A 17,233-nucleotide genomic window follows, 5' to 3' on the forward strand; every position below is an offset into this window, starting at 1 on the left:
TGGATCTCTCTACAAGCCCACAAAGTATCTGTATCGCCACTTCTCGAGCCTCCACAGCGCCGTGCGCCCTTGATGGCTGTCACCCAAGGTGCGGGTAAACAATGGGCTCATTTGAAAACAAAGAAATGATTATGGGGGACGTTTAATCCCAGCTTGACATGTCAGCAGGCTGCATGGGCGACAGCTTTCAAGAGAGGCTTTGAAGTGGCAATCTTTTCAGATTCTTGGCTCATTACACAATAAAGAACGCTTCACACGTAGCTGAAGTGGGCTGGGAAATGATGGTTAATGATGTTTATGGGCTCCTTGACTTGCAAGTGAATTTACAAGATTGGCCGTCATGTGGCTAGCTGGTTTTTTAAGTAAAGGGTGAGGTGCGGCAACAGGAAACATGTAAATCGCTCAGGAAGTTTAATCTGTTTTCAAATCAAAGCCACAATCATGGCTACAGTTATCACTGAAAGTTAGTCATTTATGCTTTGAAGAAAGATACTCTCAGGTTGTTGAGAAATTAAAACATTCATAATCTGAACAAGAACATCTGCCATGTTTTATAAACCAGGAAATGACTGGAAAAGCTGAAGTCGTTCTCGTCAAACTCTGACCTTTTCTTTGTGGCCAAGTCATAGAAAACCCTTTTTCGCAGATGTGTCGAACCCCTTCTTAATGGCTTCCCATTGGCAATAAGTTGGGCATTTCACTCCTTTATCATCCCCAAACAATAGTCCTAATCTCCTTGATCCTGCTCTGTGAACAAGTGGGGAGGAATGTGAGCGACATGCTCACAGTAAACATAGGAAATGCACCTGTGAGGACAATGTGTTGTGGAGGGAACAAAAAAAATGCACACAAGGCAGCTGGAAACCTTTTAATTAGTGCTAATTACCTTAGCAGAGGAACGTCGGGAGGCTTGAAAGGATTTGTGTCAGCGTGTGAGAGATCAAAGATTGAGGCGGTCACGTTTTGTTCTGCTGAGTCAAAAACTAATAAGGAGGGTGATAATGGGGCCCAGGAGGATGACAGCCCAGGTGGCGGTGTGTTTAATCCTCCACTCGAGCTGCAGTTAAAAAATCAGATGGTTCAATTTTAAGTTATTTTTTTGAAAGGTAAGACTGGGAACTACGATCACATTAAAATGTACATTTAAAGGCGACGGCAGCTATTTCTATATTCATTATTCAAGTATAAAATGATTAAACCGGTGCTAGGACGTCAGGTAAGCCTGTCAGCCAGCAAGTTTCATTTTTATGATTGTACAAGCCAGAGGGTCAGCAAGCTTTTCAGTCACAACCCATCAACCCAACCCGTGTGATGGTATCTGCAAGTTTTTCTGGAGGTGGGTCAAATCTAGCTTAAAAGTCGGTCCCCTTCACATCCAATTCACCGTCACATTCTTACCTACGGGCAACCTCTGCTGAGCCCCGGTCATTAATCAAAGCGGAGTGCTGTCCTGACCTCAGCCCCTTCCCTTTGAAGTGCTCTGTCCTCTGCAGCATGAGGAAATCATTTGCTGCCTGATTCAATGAGCCATCAGTCGAGCCAGCAGACCTAATGACATGTGAGAATATTAACCTCCTACCACCAAGAGTGCTGCTGCTTGGGAAGCAGTCTATTATTCATCCAAGGTTTTACTTGAAACCCTTTTTCCAAGGGACTGCCTCCCTGTTGAACACTCCTACAAAAACTGTACCCAGGCAGACGTCCAGTGCCCAATTCCGAAATCAGTTTTTCTACTTTTAATAAAAATGATATATTTTTATGATGATATCATTTTCTTGCTATATTTTATTTAAGATAACCCTGTGCCTTAACAGTCTTGAAAAACACAATTATTTTTTATATATATATTTAAACAATGGAGCCTCTATTACGCTGAAATGGTCTGTCAGGTGTTTGAACTCCTCACACCACACAACAACAAGGTCTAAGGAACTAATGAGTAGTCGTAAATCAAGTCCTAAATTCAATTATGATGCTAATAAAATCCTTTTCCATTTCATATCGTCAGGAGAATTTAAATTTAATGCTACATGTTATAATCTGCTTTAAGTTCAGCAATACAGCATCATCTTTAAAGGTGCAGTATGTAGGATTTTGGATGAATTAGGGGATCTATTAGTATAAATAGCAAATTATATTCATAAGTCTAACAATGTTTTCATCACCTCAGAATTGTTGTGTTTTGGTTACCTTAGTGTGATAGTCATTGACAGTTACAGGAGTAGTGGCTTGGACATATAGTGAGAACTGGATACAACGTCAGAGGAGAAAAACTTGTTTATTCTTTTGAAAGCTGCTCATTGGTGCATAAAGACAAAAACAGTTCAACATCTGTTGTATAACTACCCAGATCTTCGGCATCTTCAGGGGCGTAGAGCTGCTAGTGTGCAAGCTAACTTGAATGGGGATAAAACTGTTTAATTGTCCAAATGTAGTCTTTTTGGGCCTTCGTTGTAATTACATGGTCTGGCCACTATGACAGCTTCAAAGGCTGGTGCTCAGCCTGTGGACTCGGAGAGCGGGTCCTCTTTCACGAGTCCATCATGTTGCACTGACGGGTTTCTACATTAGCCCAGAAGACTGGGTCTAGAGATTTTTTTGTGCCATTATTACCAGCTACATTGAGATGAGGGATGTTCAGTTGGTTCTAATCTGCAACCTCAGTTTTAGTTGCTATGTGCTATATGCTGGAACTTTAAAGGTACAGTCTGGGATCCAAATGTAAATCAAAGGGTCGACCCAAAACCAGAGAACCTCTACAACCCTAACGTTTGTTATCATACAACAAAAGCTATGTATTACACATCATGTATATTTATGTCTATGTCAAGCTTTATGGGGTTGTTCAAGATTTTCAGTTTTCTTTTTCATGAAATAAGCCTACATTTTCAAATTATGATCAGTTGTCAAACATACAAATTATGATCTTACAACACTAATCTGGAGTGATGTGTCTTCAGTGTCTCTGGTGAAATATAAACAAGTATTGGGACTTTAACCAACATGTCTTTTAAATGAGGGTAAAACAGCCTTATATTTTTATGACCATGCTCCTCCGTGCCATTCATTATAGTTTCCTATCTCGACAGGCAATCTGTACTGAGAAGCATCCAGTCCATTACACACATATGAGGCCCATCACTCCTGCAGTATTGACAAATTCATCAGGCATTTGTCTCACTGCTCCCTGAGCAGAATTTAGATTTGACTGCCATTCCCAACCCAGAATGGCCTTGTTAGAATACAAACATGACTTCTCCACTCCGGAGCTAGTTGGGAGCTCTTACAGTGATGAGCCATTACCTGTCAGCAGTTAGAGCACGGCCTCCAGTTTACACTGATGTGTCAAGTACAACACGGCGGCGAGTGGAAATGCATCCAGCATTACTCGAGGCATAAAAAGACAGGACTGCTGTTTTATTGAACAAAACAAATACAGGGACTTGACAATGAATATTTTAAGTACAGTGTGAGCTGCCAATTCAAAAGAGGTGCTGCTTTTCAAATTAGTAGATTGTCCTGAGTCCCCCTAAATCCTACACACTGAACCTTTGATTAATTAAAAAAACAACATCAATATTCAACTTTTCTTATCATATTATTGTAGTTTGAATATATTTTGATTTTCGGCTGTTGGTTGGATAAAACAATCACCTTGATAATATTAACTTGAGTGGACATTTTGGCGTTGTTGTTGTTGCCTTGTATTGGGTTAGGGTTACCTTAGGGTACCTCAGTTTGTGGAAGAGATGGTAACATCAGACCCATTTCAGCTGCTCATATACATTATCTGTTCATCAATGTCAAAAATCAAGGCTGCCTTATTCCTTGTCACATACAGTTGTACTGAAGCCTGGACTGACATAGAGTTGAATTGATTCTGACAAGTGATAAAAAAGTGTTTTGGCATGTTACGGACCTTGTAGGCTGGCCTTAGTACCCCACGGTCACAGGTTGAGGACATCCGACCTGAAATGCATGCAAACTAATGGCCAACATGACTGACATTTCCACCGATGAGCCCAAAGTGTTCGCCCGTTGTCAGCAGGAGTTTATCAATAGGCACGTCCGCATATGCAGTCGTGTATCGATCCATCCATCTCTGTCCGCCCGTCTCTGCATCACTGTAGCTGTCTGTTGTCATTCAGTGGATCGACTGTGAGCAGAGATGGCTGCGGGAGACTCAAATTTGCAATCCTTCCACCTCGGGGAAGGGATTTAGAATAATGGTGGCGTCATTTCTTGACACGATGTTGAGATCTCTGACCTTGCCATTGTCGATGCTGAAAATCAGACTTCTTATTTTGCAGTCAGCTTTTTTTTAGCACCTTGTAGGAAAACATGTAGGAAGGCACATAAGGTATGATTTTTTTTTTTCCAACGCTGTTAGCATCATTAGTAGATGCGAGGCCTTGCTTGCGCGACCCTCCCATGGAGACTGACTCGCTGTACTGAGTGTTTCGGTAACAAGGCCCCAGGTTAATTGCGGCGAGTACCAGAGGCCTTGCCCCTCCAGATAACGTGGCGCTTTAGAGCAGCGAGATGCTTTGTGATTAGAGAAAAGGACCGGGTAGGTGACAGAGGTGAGGATAAAGGAGCCAGATCAGGTCTCTGGGGAGAGAAAGGTGCAAGCCTACGGGGGATTGAGGTAAACAAGATTGTACCTGTGAGGGAGATAGAAGCTGCTGCCCCCAGGTCATTATTGCCCTTAGAGCAGGAAGCAGAAGGCGTGCACCACACACACACACACACTATTCAGTGCTTATCAATGTCCAGGGGATAATAGGGTTACTATTTTGCCCTAAACTGTCAGCCAGTCAAAGCAATCTTTCATGATGAGCAGACACTCACAGGGTCTACGAGAAGTAGGTGAAAATTGAATTAATGAAACGGCAGCATTAACGCAGTGAAGAAGCTAGATAATAACTTCATCCCATTTGGCTAATCAGTGTTATTCAGCACGCATATATGTAAATCACGCTCAGAAATTAATCGGAATGACAGGTTCATTGCCAATATATTATTATTACACCTATTGCGTTAAACCTGGCGTGGGCCGCCGCTCCCATGGCAGTGAATTTAGCTGATTAAATCACTGGGTGCACACAGCAGTGGTGACACGAAAACAACAATTAATAAGCCAACCCCCAGTGCACAGCGGCTCCATTTTAACCAGGCTGCTAATAACATTACATGGCAAAAATATCCTAATCAGACAGGTGAAAAGGGATTTGGAAGCAATGTGGTTTTCTTCCTCAGTGTGTGTACAGCCAGCTGCTTTCTTAAAGAACTTTATTTGTAGGAAAATTAATATATTTTGCTTGGACTTGTGCTGCCGTGGAGATTGTGCAGAGTTCTCTTTTTACTGTTTATGCTGTTTATCTTGACAGCTTCCTCTCTTTATCTCATTTGTATCCTCACTCCCTCCCCCACCATGGAAACCATCCACCCTCACACACACACGCAGGCACATGCACAATCACTCACAAAGAATGCACATTAAAAAGGATTTGTTCCCCAAAGAAGGTCGGCATTTGTAAGGCTACTGACAGATTTAAGTGTCAATTAAGTTGATGTACAGTGGCCACATTATCATACAAGGTTGTCAGCCGCGGCCATTTGAGGGAAACAAATACCCGGAGCTTTACACCTTCCACGGCTTGAACTTTGTATGGACCCACAGTTGCAATGAATGTCACAGTCAATCATTTATCCTGTTGGCAAGCTTTCTGGTGGGGAGTGTGAGATCAAGTCATTTTATACAAATAATAACCAGAAAAAAAAAAAAGAAAATCTGGATTCCAAAATGCTTTGTCATGTTCAGTGACGAGGTCCTATCCCTGGCCTGTTTGGAGGTCTTAAACTCATTACTGTGGGAGGGGGGGGAATTATACCTCTGCACAAGGATGATGGATGACAAGTTAAATTTGTGTCCAGGGACTGAAGGTGAATGGTGACAGAGGTATTTATCTTGAGAATGGAGGTTGGGGTCAGGCGAGGCTGGGTGCCTTAAGGCACAAGACATTGACAAATTTATCCAGTGGACCCCATTGCTTGGGCCTTTTCTTTGTTTTGAATCCTTGCCACTCGCTAAGTGACCCACATCGCTCTTGCTGCCAGTGTGTAAAGAATACCCTGCCATGCCAGGCATCCCACCTCTGCTGATGCTTGTAGTTCATTCTTCTGTGAGGCCTAAATCTTTGACTCGTTTTGAACCGTGCTTGTTTGGGGTGTTAGATTCTGGGTCACTGGGTTAATTTGATTTTCCAAAAGTTACAGAGGGCTTCAGAAATGTTTTAATAAAAGTTATTTCTGTGCAACTCCTCAGCTTGGTCTGGTGCCATTTTAAATTCCACCCAAAAAGGAACGTGATACTTCATGGTGGCTAGTTTCCTGAATCATCCTCACTGGTGTTTACTGAGGTGGAGGACTATGTTTACATGTGTCTGTATGGGGATATGCTATGGAGGGAAGGAGGTGAGGGACAGAGACCTCTAGTGGAGATTGAAGAATCCTTATGCAGGATCACAAGGAATCTATTATTCCTCCGTGCGCCTTTTGTGTTATGGACACTGTGAAATTATTGAGACGTTTATAGCTCCTGAACTGAAAACAAAAATAGCTATGTTTTCTTTTTTTTTTGTATTCATTTGCATGTTGAATGTTTCTGTTACTATAACACTGTGCACAACATGCGGCCAATCAGATGCTTAATTTGTTTTTCCACATGTTCTTCAAGGGCACTGATTGCTTTATTGCATAGTAAAGTATGATAAATTGGCTCAATAAAATTCAGTAAATGTAGCTCTCATGTGAGCAGTTTTGAAATGTTTTGAACCGTCATAATAATAATAATCACAAATGAACAATTAGTTGCAGTGTGAATATTATTGCCGGTTTTCTCAGATTATTTGCTTAACACACACATCACTGGCTGGGGCTCAGGATTGCCATGCCACCTGCACACTTAGTGCCAAAGTGTTCAATGTTAAATAAATAAAACAGATAGTATAAGGCAAATAATAATATGGGCAAAAATGTGTAAAATATATTAACTAACCAATGTATGTTGTGAAATAATTTAATGAATGATTAAAGCTCGACTCACTATCATTATAACAGAGATTTATTACAACTAATTTTTATTTTAAGACATAATGATTTTCAAAATGCCATGTTTCAAATGTCTTATTTCTCAGTATGTTTTCCAACAGTGACATTCAGTTCAGCAGTTCACCTTTAATTTCATAATATCACTTATATCACTTTTACTGTAAAATAATTGTATGGCTCTACATGCTACCAACCTAGTCAGTTTACTAAGATAGACTGGCTTGTGAGTTTAGATGTTATCATTCAAAGCAAAGAAATTGCGGCTAACTTCAGCAAGTATTAGCTGGTTAATTCATAGTTGACTTTTCTATTCTATGCTAGCCTATTCTGTTGAGAGCTCTTCGGTTAGCCCATGTAAGCTAGAGCAACAGCACTAAGTATTGGCTATCAAAAACTAACACTCAATTAGAAATTGTTAACCTTGTGAACTTTTTTATTCTATATATATATCATATTCTGCAAAATGTCAAAAAACAAGAAACAACTATCTTTTCTTCATCTTTAGTTGCTCTAACTTACAGGCGCTAATTAGCACTGGTTCCTCTGCTATTCATTTTGGAGCATCCTAGCTTAGCCACTTAGTTGGCTGGCTAGATAGTACATGGAGCCAGTTTTGTTAAGCTAAATAACAATACAATATCATGTTGGCGTTTATTTAAATTAAACTGTTTTCTTTGAGTCAGGATAGTGATAGCAGTGTTGTGTCTCTAGCTAACAGAAGCTAACTGGCTAAATGTGGGAGCAGTTGTTGAGTAACTTAGCTTAAGCAAGTCTGAAATTCTGAAGTAAAAATGTCTAATTGTATACCAATTAACCCAACTATTTGGAAAATAAGAATGATAAGCTTCAAGAAAAATTGATGGGTAGATTTAGGTCTGTATATTTGACCCTATTAATTAATTTATCTTTTAATATTGGACATTTTCAGGCTGCCTGGGTAAAGGGTTCATTGTGAACAAAGTAACCTAGCAGAGATAAATCTGTATTCCAGCACATTGTGTCTGTGGTTTTGTGTTTAGATACCAAGGGTCTCATTTTCCAATTAGGACAATGTATCAGTGATGGATACAATGTGAAGTGGTCATTTGTTTGTGCTTTGGAAGAAGTTTTCAGAGCCTTTACAATCGCTAACCACTTTACCATGCTTCATCCATCATTTTGTCAACACCCTAATGTTTTGGACCTTTACAACCTCGGCCCAAAGAGGAAAGTAACACAGACAAAGCAGTCGGTCCCTTTCACAACATGCCAAATTTTCAACCTATCTTGTACCTCCCTCCTTTTGTCCGTGACTACCATTTTGAGAGGATTTGTGACTTTTGAATGGCAGGAAATGGCTTACGGGTTGAACAATATATGTGTCTGGAGTTCACAGTGTTATTCAAGTCACCATTTAATCACTAACACACTGAAGACCGTTGTCATAGATTTTTACTCATACCCCTTTTATTTTGATGACAGATGACTACATGCAGCATGACAGAATAATAATAATTGACATTGTGTCATATAGTTTTATACACATGCAACATTAATGAAATCTGATGCTATTGACTTTACGGAACTGCGTAATCAGCAGTTAAGGCCCGTTGCACTTCTAAAATGTATTTCCTGTATTGATTTCCTGTCTGGAATAGTGATGTAAAAGTTATATTAAATGTTGAACCATTGATTGTATTTTAAGCAAAACATAAAAAACATGCCTTACCCTTCAAGCAATTGCTAGAATACATTCCTACTAAGCTATGATGCTCCAGAAACAGTGCCAGCAAATACATGAAAAGGGAATAATGACATTAAAAAAATATAGAATGACTTACTGTGTCATGTTAATTGACTGTTCAAAGTTTTTGAAGGGTGCCAGAGCAGATCTATTCAAACTAAACCACTTCTGTGCCTTTTATATCCATTAACAACCCTGGGCATTAATATGCTTTCAGACAGCCCTGGATAATGCTACAAGCTTCTTCACCATGACTTATATTTACTTTAACCAGCCGTCGCCCCCCCTTAAGTGCTGTTTTTAACAATGCAGGCACTATGAATCATTTACCATACAGGAATACCTTAAAGGAATCATTTGCTTTGGAGATGTTTGTGGTTGGTTTGATGCTGACGAGAGGCATTATCTCCTGACTGACAGCTTCGCCGGCTCCTCTGATGCAATATTTATTATATGTCACATAGCCGCGCATTAGGACAAGAATGGGCCATTGTTTCTGTGTTATGGACAAGAGGCTGACAATGGTTGGGCAGAGGCAGGTCAGGGATACTTAGGCCAGAGCAAATATAAACCTATAGTCAATACACAATGCATGTAAGAAAGTGCTGAGATATAGTTTATTTTTAATGTATCAAGTAAATAAATAAAAGCGGATTTTAATAGTTCTGCCCTCAGTGGAAGAAATATTCAAAGCCTTCACCTAAATAAAAGAACTTAACCGAATTGTACAAATAATCTCAAATGTAAACTAAAAGTCCAGAAGAATTAGATGTAGTGTATTTACTCTGTAAAATAGTACGCTGTTGGGTTGTTAATGTGTGGCAGTATTTTATAAGCTGATAACCTGCAAGAAATGGAACTCAGATGAATGTTGTTGCTGCGGTGAAATAAGAGGCACTTTGGGTCTGTGTTAATGGTGTAGGATTGCATATTATAGTTTATCTTCCTGGATTTGTGGTGAGCTGTCTGGACAGTTAATTTGCATAATCACACTTGCTCATTTTGCTTGTTTCCAGCACGTTTCCCCTCATTTTACATTCCCCTGCACTTAATACAGTCTGTAGCCTCAACAGAGGAGAAACTGCAAGCAAGGGGGAAACAGTATCAACTGAATTAAAAAAATCTTCGAAAGAAATGCAGAATGACATGTGAGCAGACCGGCTGTGGGACTGGTCCTTTCGTTCCTGCTCGGGCAAATGATCCCTGTAACTTCCAGCGTTCTCATCGGCCTGAGTAATTGAGATGTGTAATAACTGTGACAGAGGGCATTATCTGACCCATTTTACTTTTCTTCTCACATTGCTTTGTTTATACATGCCTTCCTGTCATAATCCCTTACAAATCTCCAAAGTAAAAGCCCCTTTGAAGAAATTGCCTTTTGTAGCGTGATATCCCGAGTAAAGGAGTTCTTTTTAATGACCAGGATCTGACCTCATTTCATATGCATAAGCCTACATCAAAGTAGACAGCGTCCGTCCAGTCTGTGCAGCGTTCTTCCACTTGACAGTCTTTCACATTGGAGAGACAAAGCACATACATGGAGCTTGTAATTGCTTAATTAGTTTCAGGCCGTGCCGTGTTACCTTGGGTTGACCTTGTATGAGGAGGACCACTGCTCCGCTCAAAGAAACATATGATTTGATTGATTTACATTACCATTTTGTCTTTCATCAGTCATTATAGATGCTTCAGGGCACCTCTGAGAGAACTCAGATCTGTGTCTTCTTTTGTTCCCTGGATAGTCTTTCTGAAGTGCTTTTTTTGAAACATGCACTTTTATTGTTATGACAATTTGTCAAATCTGACTCAAGGGTCAAGTCTTTTGCTTGTCTGCCCTGTGACATTCTTTGACTTTGTCCTGAATAATGTTTCCTATTAGAGTGACTTGGTCCTCGCTGCTTCCAGAAGTCAGATGGAACAATGTTAAGATGCTACATAAATGTCTCGATGTATTTTCATTGATTTTGGCGACGTTTACTCATCACTTTGGGGTATTTCACGTGCTTTGTCATGTTTAGTTGGTCAAGTAAAATATTGTGTCTCTGAGTTAGCATGTGTCTCTCTTACATCATCAGTTACAGACAGCCGTTGTCAGAGATAAAGCAGAATATTGCGATGTATTTGATTCATTTAATTATGTTCTAATTGCATTAGCATTGCTCTAATAACACCTCTCAGTATTCAGCCGCAGCAACCGCTCTGTGAGGTCGCAGTGATGCTAACGTCAGCATGATGACACACTCTCAGTGCAAATGTTAACATGCTGATGTTTAGCAGGGGTCTCCGTCTTAGCTCAGTGTGTTTGCATGCTAACAACTTGTGATTAGCCGTAGTAGTCACTCACAACTCTTTAAATACAGCAGCTTGGCCAGTGGCCTTAAGCTTCAAACTGTGATGCTTCTCTGTCCCTCTAGATTCAGTTTTGAAGAGTTGATGGATGATGATGAATAGTTACACTGCGGGGAGATTTAATGTCTCCACACAATTTCAGGGTAATCTATCAAATATCTGGCTAAACATTTCACTCATAGCCACAAATGTCAACCTCATGGCACCAGAGTGACTTAAAAAAAGAGGAGATAACAGATGTGTTTGACTCAGCTTAATGAAGCCAGGTGTTTTACCAACTGGAAACTGGATTCAAACTTGCTGCCACAATCCTACCCCTATGAATGCACTGTTTTGGCTGCACACATCCCTAAGAGCCCCATAGTTTTTTTTTTGTAACCTCAGTAACTACAGTAATTCAACCTGTGGAATTATATTTTGTTTGGAGAGGTTGGACAAGGTTATGAGGCAGAAGCAATAACATGGCCCTAATGCCACTGTATTATGCTGCACTGTTACAAGATGTAGTGAAAGATCATCAACAGATCTGCCAGATATTATTTGTGAAAACCTTCAGCGTGAGACGTGAAGTTTAGGGAGTTATGTATAAATGACACTCACATCAGAACAAATGTCTCAGATTGGCATCGTTTCAGCTCTGTCTGACCTATAATGCTGTGAGCACCACCTGCCAGCACCGCAGGCGCATTTTTCAGCCATTTGAAGTTAGTTATTGACCTCAATCTGCTCTCTCTGTTCAAACAACAAGCCCTCAGTTCAGCACCTCTGCCAGGTACTCTGTCTTTTCTGGCAGCTCTTTGATGCTTAATCTAAACACGGGTGTTTATCTGACTCGATGAGATCATCAGGACAGTGCGTCCAGTTGTTTTGGTTATGATAACAGCTGGGTGTTAGCCATGTTTGCAGCCAAAAGGCCTCTACATCATCATCCTTATGCTGTCTTTACTGTTTATCTTTGTCATGCTTTGTGCTCGCTGTGGTTAAACTGCTTCTTCCTGTTATACAACTACTGTGTGCAAAACTGTAATCCCACTTTAAATTTCACGTACACAAGTTTGAACGGAGTCATGCTGTCTCATTTGTTTCAAGTCTATGTTTGTCTTTGTAGTTCGGGAAATCTATAAAATGTGTTTCTTGCTACACAGGGAACCGTGATGATAGTTAAATTCTGAAGTTTCTGGAATTTACAGTTAGGTGGGTGAATGGAGTACATTTAAAGAATGGACTTCCTGCAGCAACTTCCAGGGCTGAAAAATGACGCAAAATTAAGTACCATAAACTGCGACTCAAGGATGGCCCAAGGATCACTCACGTTAACCAGCGCATTGATAACAAATATACATTTATATAGTAATTTCAGCATTTCAATTATATAAATTATTTTACTAATCTACTAAACGATTTATATCCTGAAATTTGTCCTTACTGCCCCACTGTCAAGATGGCGCCACAGAGCCACCACGCTGAGCTTCACAATGGCTCGTTGGAAACTATTTGTGACATCATGGAGACTACATTCATGTTTTAAACATATCTAATGCAAACTGATTTGGTAAATATAATATAAGACTGGTAAAATCTTCACAGTCCCTGAAACTTTTTTTTCCAGCCATTACCCGATATACACTGACGACTGTCCGTCACTGAGCTCCTTCTGGAGAACACCCCAAACACGTACGACAGAACATCAGCACATATTAAATCTTTTTCATCAAGTCAGCAGAATACCTGATGGAGTGTTTTCCATCACATTGGGTGTGTGAAAGTTCAGATCCACACCGCAGCTTGAGCCCTTTAATCTCTCCAGCTCCACATGTTGTAACCTAAAGTGCCAGAGGGGGAGGGAGTGTGCTGTACTGTGTATGTTGAGGTCACCATTAGGTCAACATTCACAAAAACAAGTGCAATTAGTGCGATGCCTCAGCTTGTTCACGTAAATTCACACAAAACTGCACCTTGTAAAGCCAACTGTTAAACTTTAAAGCGCATGCGATTACTCATAATTGCTGCAGAAATTGATTTATTAGCTCGGGTGTGAGGCTGTGTGAGCCGAGTGCCATCTGACCTCCAGCTGAATTATTAATCAACAGGCTCCACCAGCAAGCAGATGTTTGAGAGTGTTGCTGTTTTATCAGGCTCGTAATGTGAACAGGCATGAAACCAGATTAAATTAAATGATGTGAGGACAGACAGCTGTGACACATTTGGACTTTGCTGCTTTCCCCCTTTTGTGCTAATAGCAGCTTATGTTCCCAAACATAAAAGACGTGCTAGTCTACCCAACACAGTTTTTTAATGAGCGTGCTAAACGACGTGGCGAGAGAAGCTGTTGAAATGTTTGTCTGCGTTTTCTCCGTTGCCTGATATATAAATCATAAAAAGTAAAATATCCAATGGAAACAACAGCTTAACAAACAGCAGTAAATCCAAAGCTGTTTTTCCCCAGGCTGCTGTTGCACCACTGGCTGTTTTGTAAGACGTGGTGTTCTTTAGGGACATGAATGATGATCCCTTAGCTTCAACCCTTTTTCTCTAATTGCTGTTTAATTTCTAGCTTTGCTCATGATTATAATGTGTAGCCAGCTTAATGAAGCACGGGTGAGTTGTTTGTGAACTCTGTGCACATTCACTTGTTAACATGGAGGAGTTTTAGGGTTAGTTTATACAATGAAATACAGTACATGCATTGTTTATTTTAGCAGCCATCTCCTTTCACAAACTTTCAGACCATTTCAGGCAGGAATAATAATGCACATGTAGCTGCAGAAAATCTTCTGAAGGGCTTTTCTTATCTTTGAGTGTTTCCAGTTCGCAGTAAGTGATACTTTCAGGTGGAGCGCAGTTGGTTTGTATGTTGAAGTGGCGGTCGTTGTACATTGTTGTGTCTGCCCTGAGGAGCTGTCGACTCGAGTGCTTCCCTCCAAACCTGTCACACTTTTCAGGAACAATTAGAGAAGAGAAAGTAAATTGTTCCCAGGCACTTGGATTGCTGTCCTCGCGACATCTGCCACCGCAGTGCGGATGATAGATTCCTCCTTCATTAGCCAGGGGTGTGGAATTACCCAGTGAGAACACATTAATCACCACTTTCTGTGGCAGCCTGAATGCACCGCGCTTTGTGAGAAAAAAGTTTTTTTTTCCTGACGTGTCACTCTTCTCCTGTGACAGGCCACAATCAATCATGTTGATTGACAGCACTGATAGGTTACACTGTTTACACAATGTGTAATGAAAGATCATGTTACCCACTATTGTTGTTACTGAGACAACTCTTTTGGGCTGGATGTGAATAGATAGAGTGGGTGCTTTGGTACAAACTCACACAAGCACACACTCGTTTGCTTTCCCTCTCTGTTTCCATAGCAGTTCCTGTCTGGCCTTTCTCACTCTCACTCTCTCTTTCTCTGTACAAACACTTCAGAGGTATGGGCAATTTGCATAAAATCCATCCCTGTATAGGTAATTTAATTTTGTGGAAGCAATATAATACTGTGATGGTGTAGAGTCTGTGGAAAATTGACTGTGAATTATTTTCATACATACCATAGGGACCAAACTTACAGATAAAAAAAACACTCCAAAAAACTTACAATAGTTAAAAAGATAATTACTTTTACTGTTGTTTGATTTGACATGGCTGTGGTAAAGGCTCGATTAGCTTTAGCGGCAAAAAGCTCTGTTAGCTGTCAGCTTCATTAGCTTGTTCGTTGCTAGCTCTATTTACTCCATTAGCTGGTGGCTCCAGTAGGCGGCTGTGTTTTCACATTAAACTGCAGTTTTGCCAACCTTTACTGTCATGTGTAGCTGTAGCTCCTTTACCTGTTAGCTATTATTTCTGTCAGCTGTTAGCTCAGTTAGCCAAACATGCAGTTGGACTCTCCTGCCCACTGGTTGCTAACAGCTCTCCTGCTAAATAAAACACATGGGTTAGGGAAATTCAAGACATAAGACACTTTATCTGTCGTGGTGTAGGCATACAATACATTTTGCTGAATAAACCCTGACAGACCAGCAGCAATAGAGAGCAAGATAGTAAGATTACCTCCCTAAAATTATTTGTGGTTTTGCAGGAAATATACTTGGTTAACATTTATTCTGGCAATTTGTTTTGCAATTGCCATTGGGAATTACAATTTCTGATTGGCTTGCAGATGTGCCATTGTGGCATTCTTCACTTCACCCACTATTGTCAATACACCTTGTTGTGTCTTATCGCTTACATATTCTCCAACCCTACAATTCGATACTCTTAATTCATAGCTTCAAAAGGGATCAATACGTTCCCCATTATGCCCCTCAATCCTTTTATAATTCAAGAAACCCAGTTTAGAAACTTGAATTTACCTGCAGAACTTCACAACCCAACCAATCAATAGCCTCACTGTATAACAAAGCAAAAATATACTTTCTCATGCATGTGTCAGTATGACATGAAGAGCAATGACTCTAAACTGTCCTCAGTATTGATTAAAGGTCAATTTCAAAGTTAAGCAGCTGGAGGTGACACATCCCTCTACAAGGTTGTTCTAACGATGCCGTCGTGTCCTGAGAAGATTCTGCTGTATTTGTCACACTATTTTCACCTTTTGTGATTAAAGGGCACAAATGGCCCCTAGTCTCTGCAGTGTTTCAAACTACAGTGAGTATGTTCTTGTCATATGTTCTTGTTCTTGTTTCACTTTCACTTTTTAATGTGTTTTTCTGCCGCAGAGTGTCACCTTTAAATCAGCCCTATGAAGGACATTGACCATACAGTACTAACAGTGCTTTAATGAGAAAAAGCATTAAACTTTCAGGAGCTGTAACACCTAAAACACTCATACATCAGTTTAATGTGGACAGGTTGGTAATTGTGCTCTGGAGCGATCGATCAAGATCAGCCCGTGAGTTATAATTAGCCCTTTCAGATTGACGTATTGACCATTTATATTGAAGTCCTTTGTTATTGGAGGTTTCCCATCTGCCATCTGTCTCTTTCCTTTATAACTTATTTGGCCTGTCGACTTGGATGACCTCAGATTCACAGATGTGTACGCACCAAAACATCTCGCATGTAGACACAGATGTTGTGTTGGCCTCCAGGTGCTACTCTTCCTGGGGTCATATTCTGGTCAGTGAAGAGGTCAGGTGTCTCTGTAGGCCTCTACACTATAACTGAGAAGATCATCCAAAGGTCCCAGTGCCGTGAATTTAAGAATCACATTCACCTGAAGTATTGGTCATGTTATTGATGAGAGGTGTTATTGTGTTGATTATTTTGGCCTAAAATTATCCCCCCAAAAACTGAAGGTGCATTGTGGGCTTTCTCTTACATTCAGTGTTACACACCAACATCACACACCAAGCGTGTCCATGTTTTCTCATAAAATATTTGCAAAGCTGATTTCTTAAAGGTGTTATTGGTGACATTCAGCTGTTAATTGTGACATCATATCTCCCCTCTTTCTTTGCATTCTTGTCACAACACAGCTGTTGTTCAAATCATCTGCCACCTTAAGTGGTTGCCAGTTGCAACAGCTAACATTGCTAATGCAAGATAGTGTGTTAATACTAGCTATCGAAAGTTGATGTTGCTAATGTTAGCTAGCAAACGTTGCTGTTGCAAAGTCTAAGTGACGTCAATGCTGCTAACGCTAGCTAGTTAACATTGCTAATGCCTGCTTGCTAGCGTTAACGTTCCTAAACCTAGCTAACATTACTGTTGCTCACGCTAGCTAGCTTTTGATATGACCTTTAAATATGTGCAATCACCCTTTTGTTTTCATCCTTGTTAGCCTGCTAGCAGTCTTCTTCTTCACTGCCTTTGTGTGTTGCTACACACAGTATCTTGGCACTTTATAGACACTTGTAGATCAGTGGAATAGTGAGAAAAAAACAGCAGGAAGGGAATTGCATCACCCACATGCCTCATCCCTGCACATGATAACATACAAAACAGCCAGTGACTAGTGGTCAAAACCTCCTACCATGCTGTGTAGCACTGACAGCCATCTCCATAAACCATTTTATTAACTTCTGATATTGTAGTAAGAGCTGCCTAAGAGAACA

General features: G+C 40.4%; 1 long non-coding RNA gene across 2 annotated transcripts in view; it reads left to right on the top strand.

Annotated features, from left to right (window-relative positions):
- Positions 1-17,233, top strand: part of LOC119009721 — an 84,701-nt gene that overhangs the window by 29,318 nt on the left and 38,150 nt on the right. The window lies entirely within an intron of this gene.

This window comes from Acanthopagrus latus, chromosome 20 (genome assembly GCF_904848185.1).
Source record: "Acanthopagrus latus isolate v.2019 chromosome 20, fAcaLat1.1, whole genome shotgun sequence".
Lineage (NCBI taxonomy): Eukaryota > Metazoa > Chordata > Actinopteri > Spariformes > Sparidae > Acanthopagrus > Acanthopagrus latus.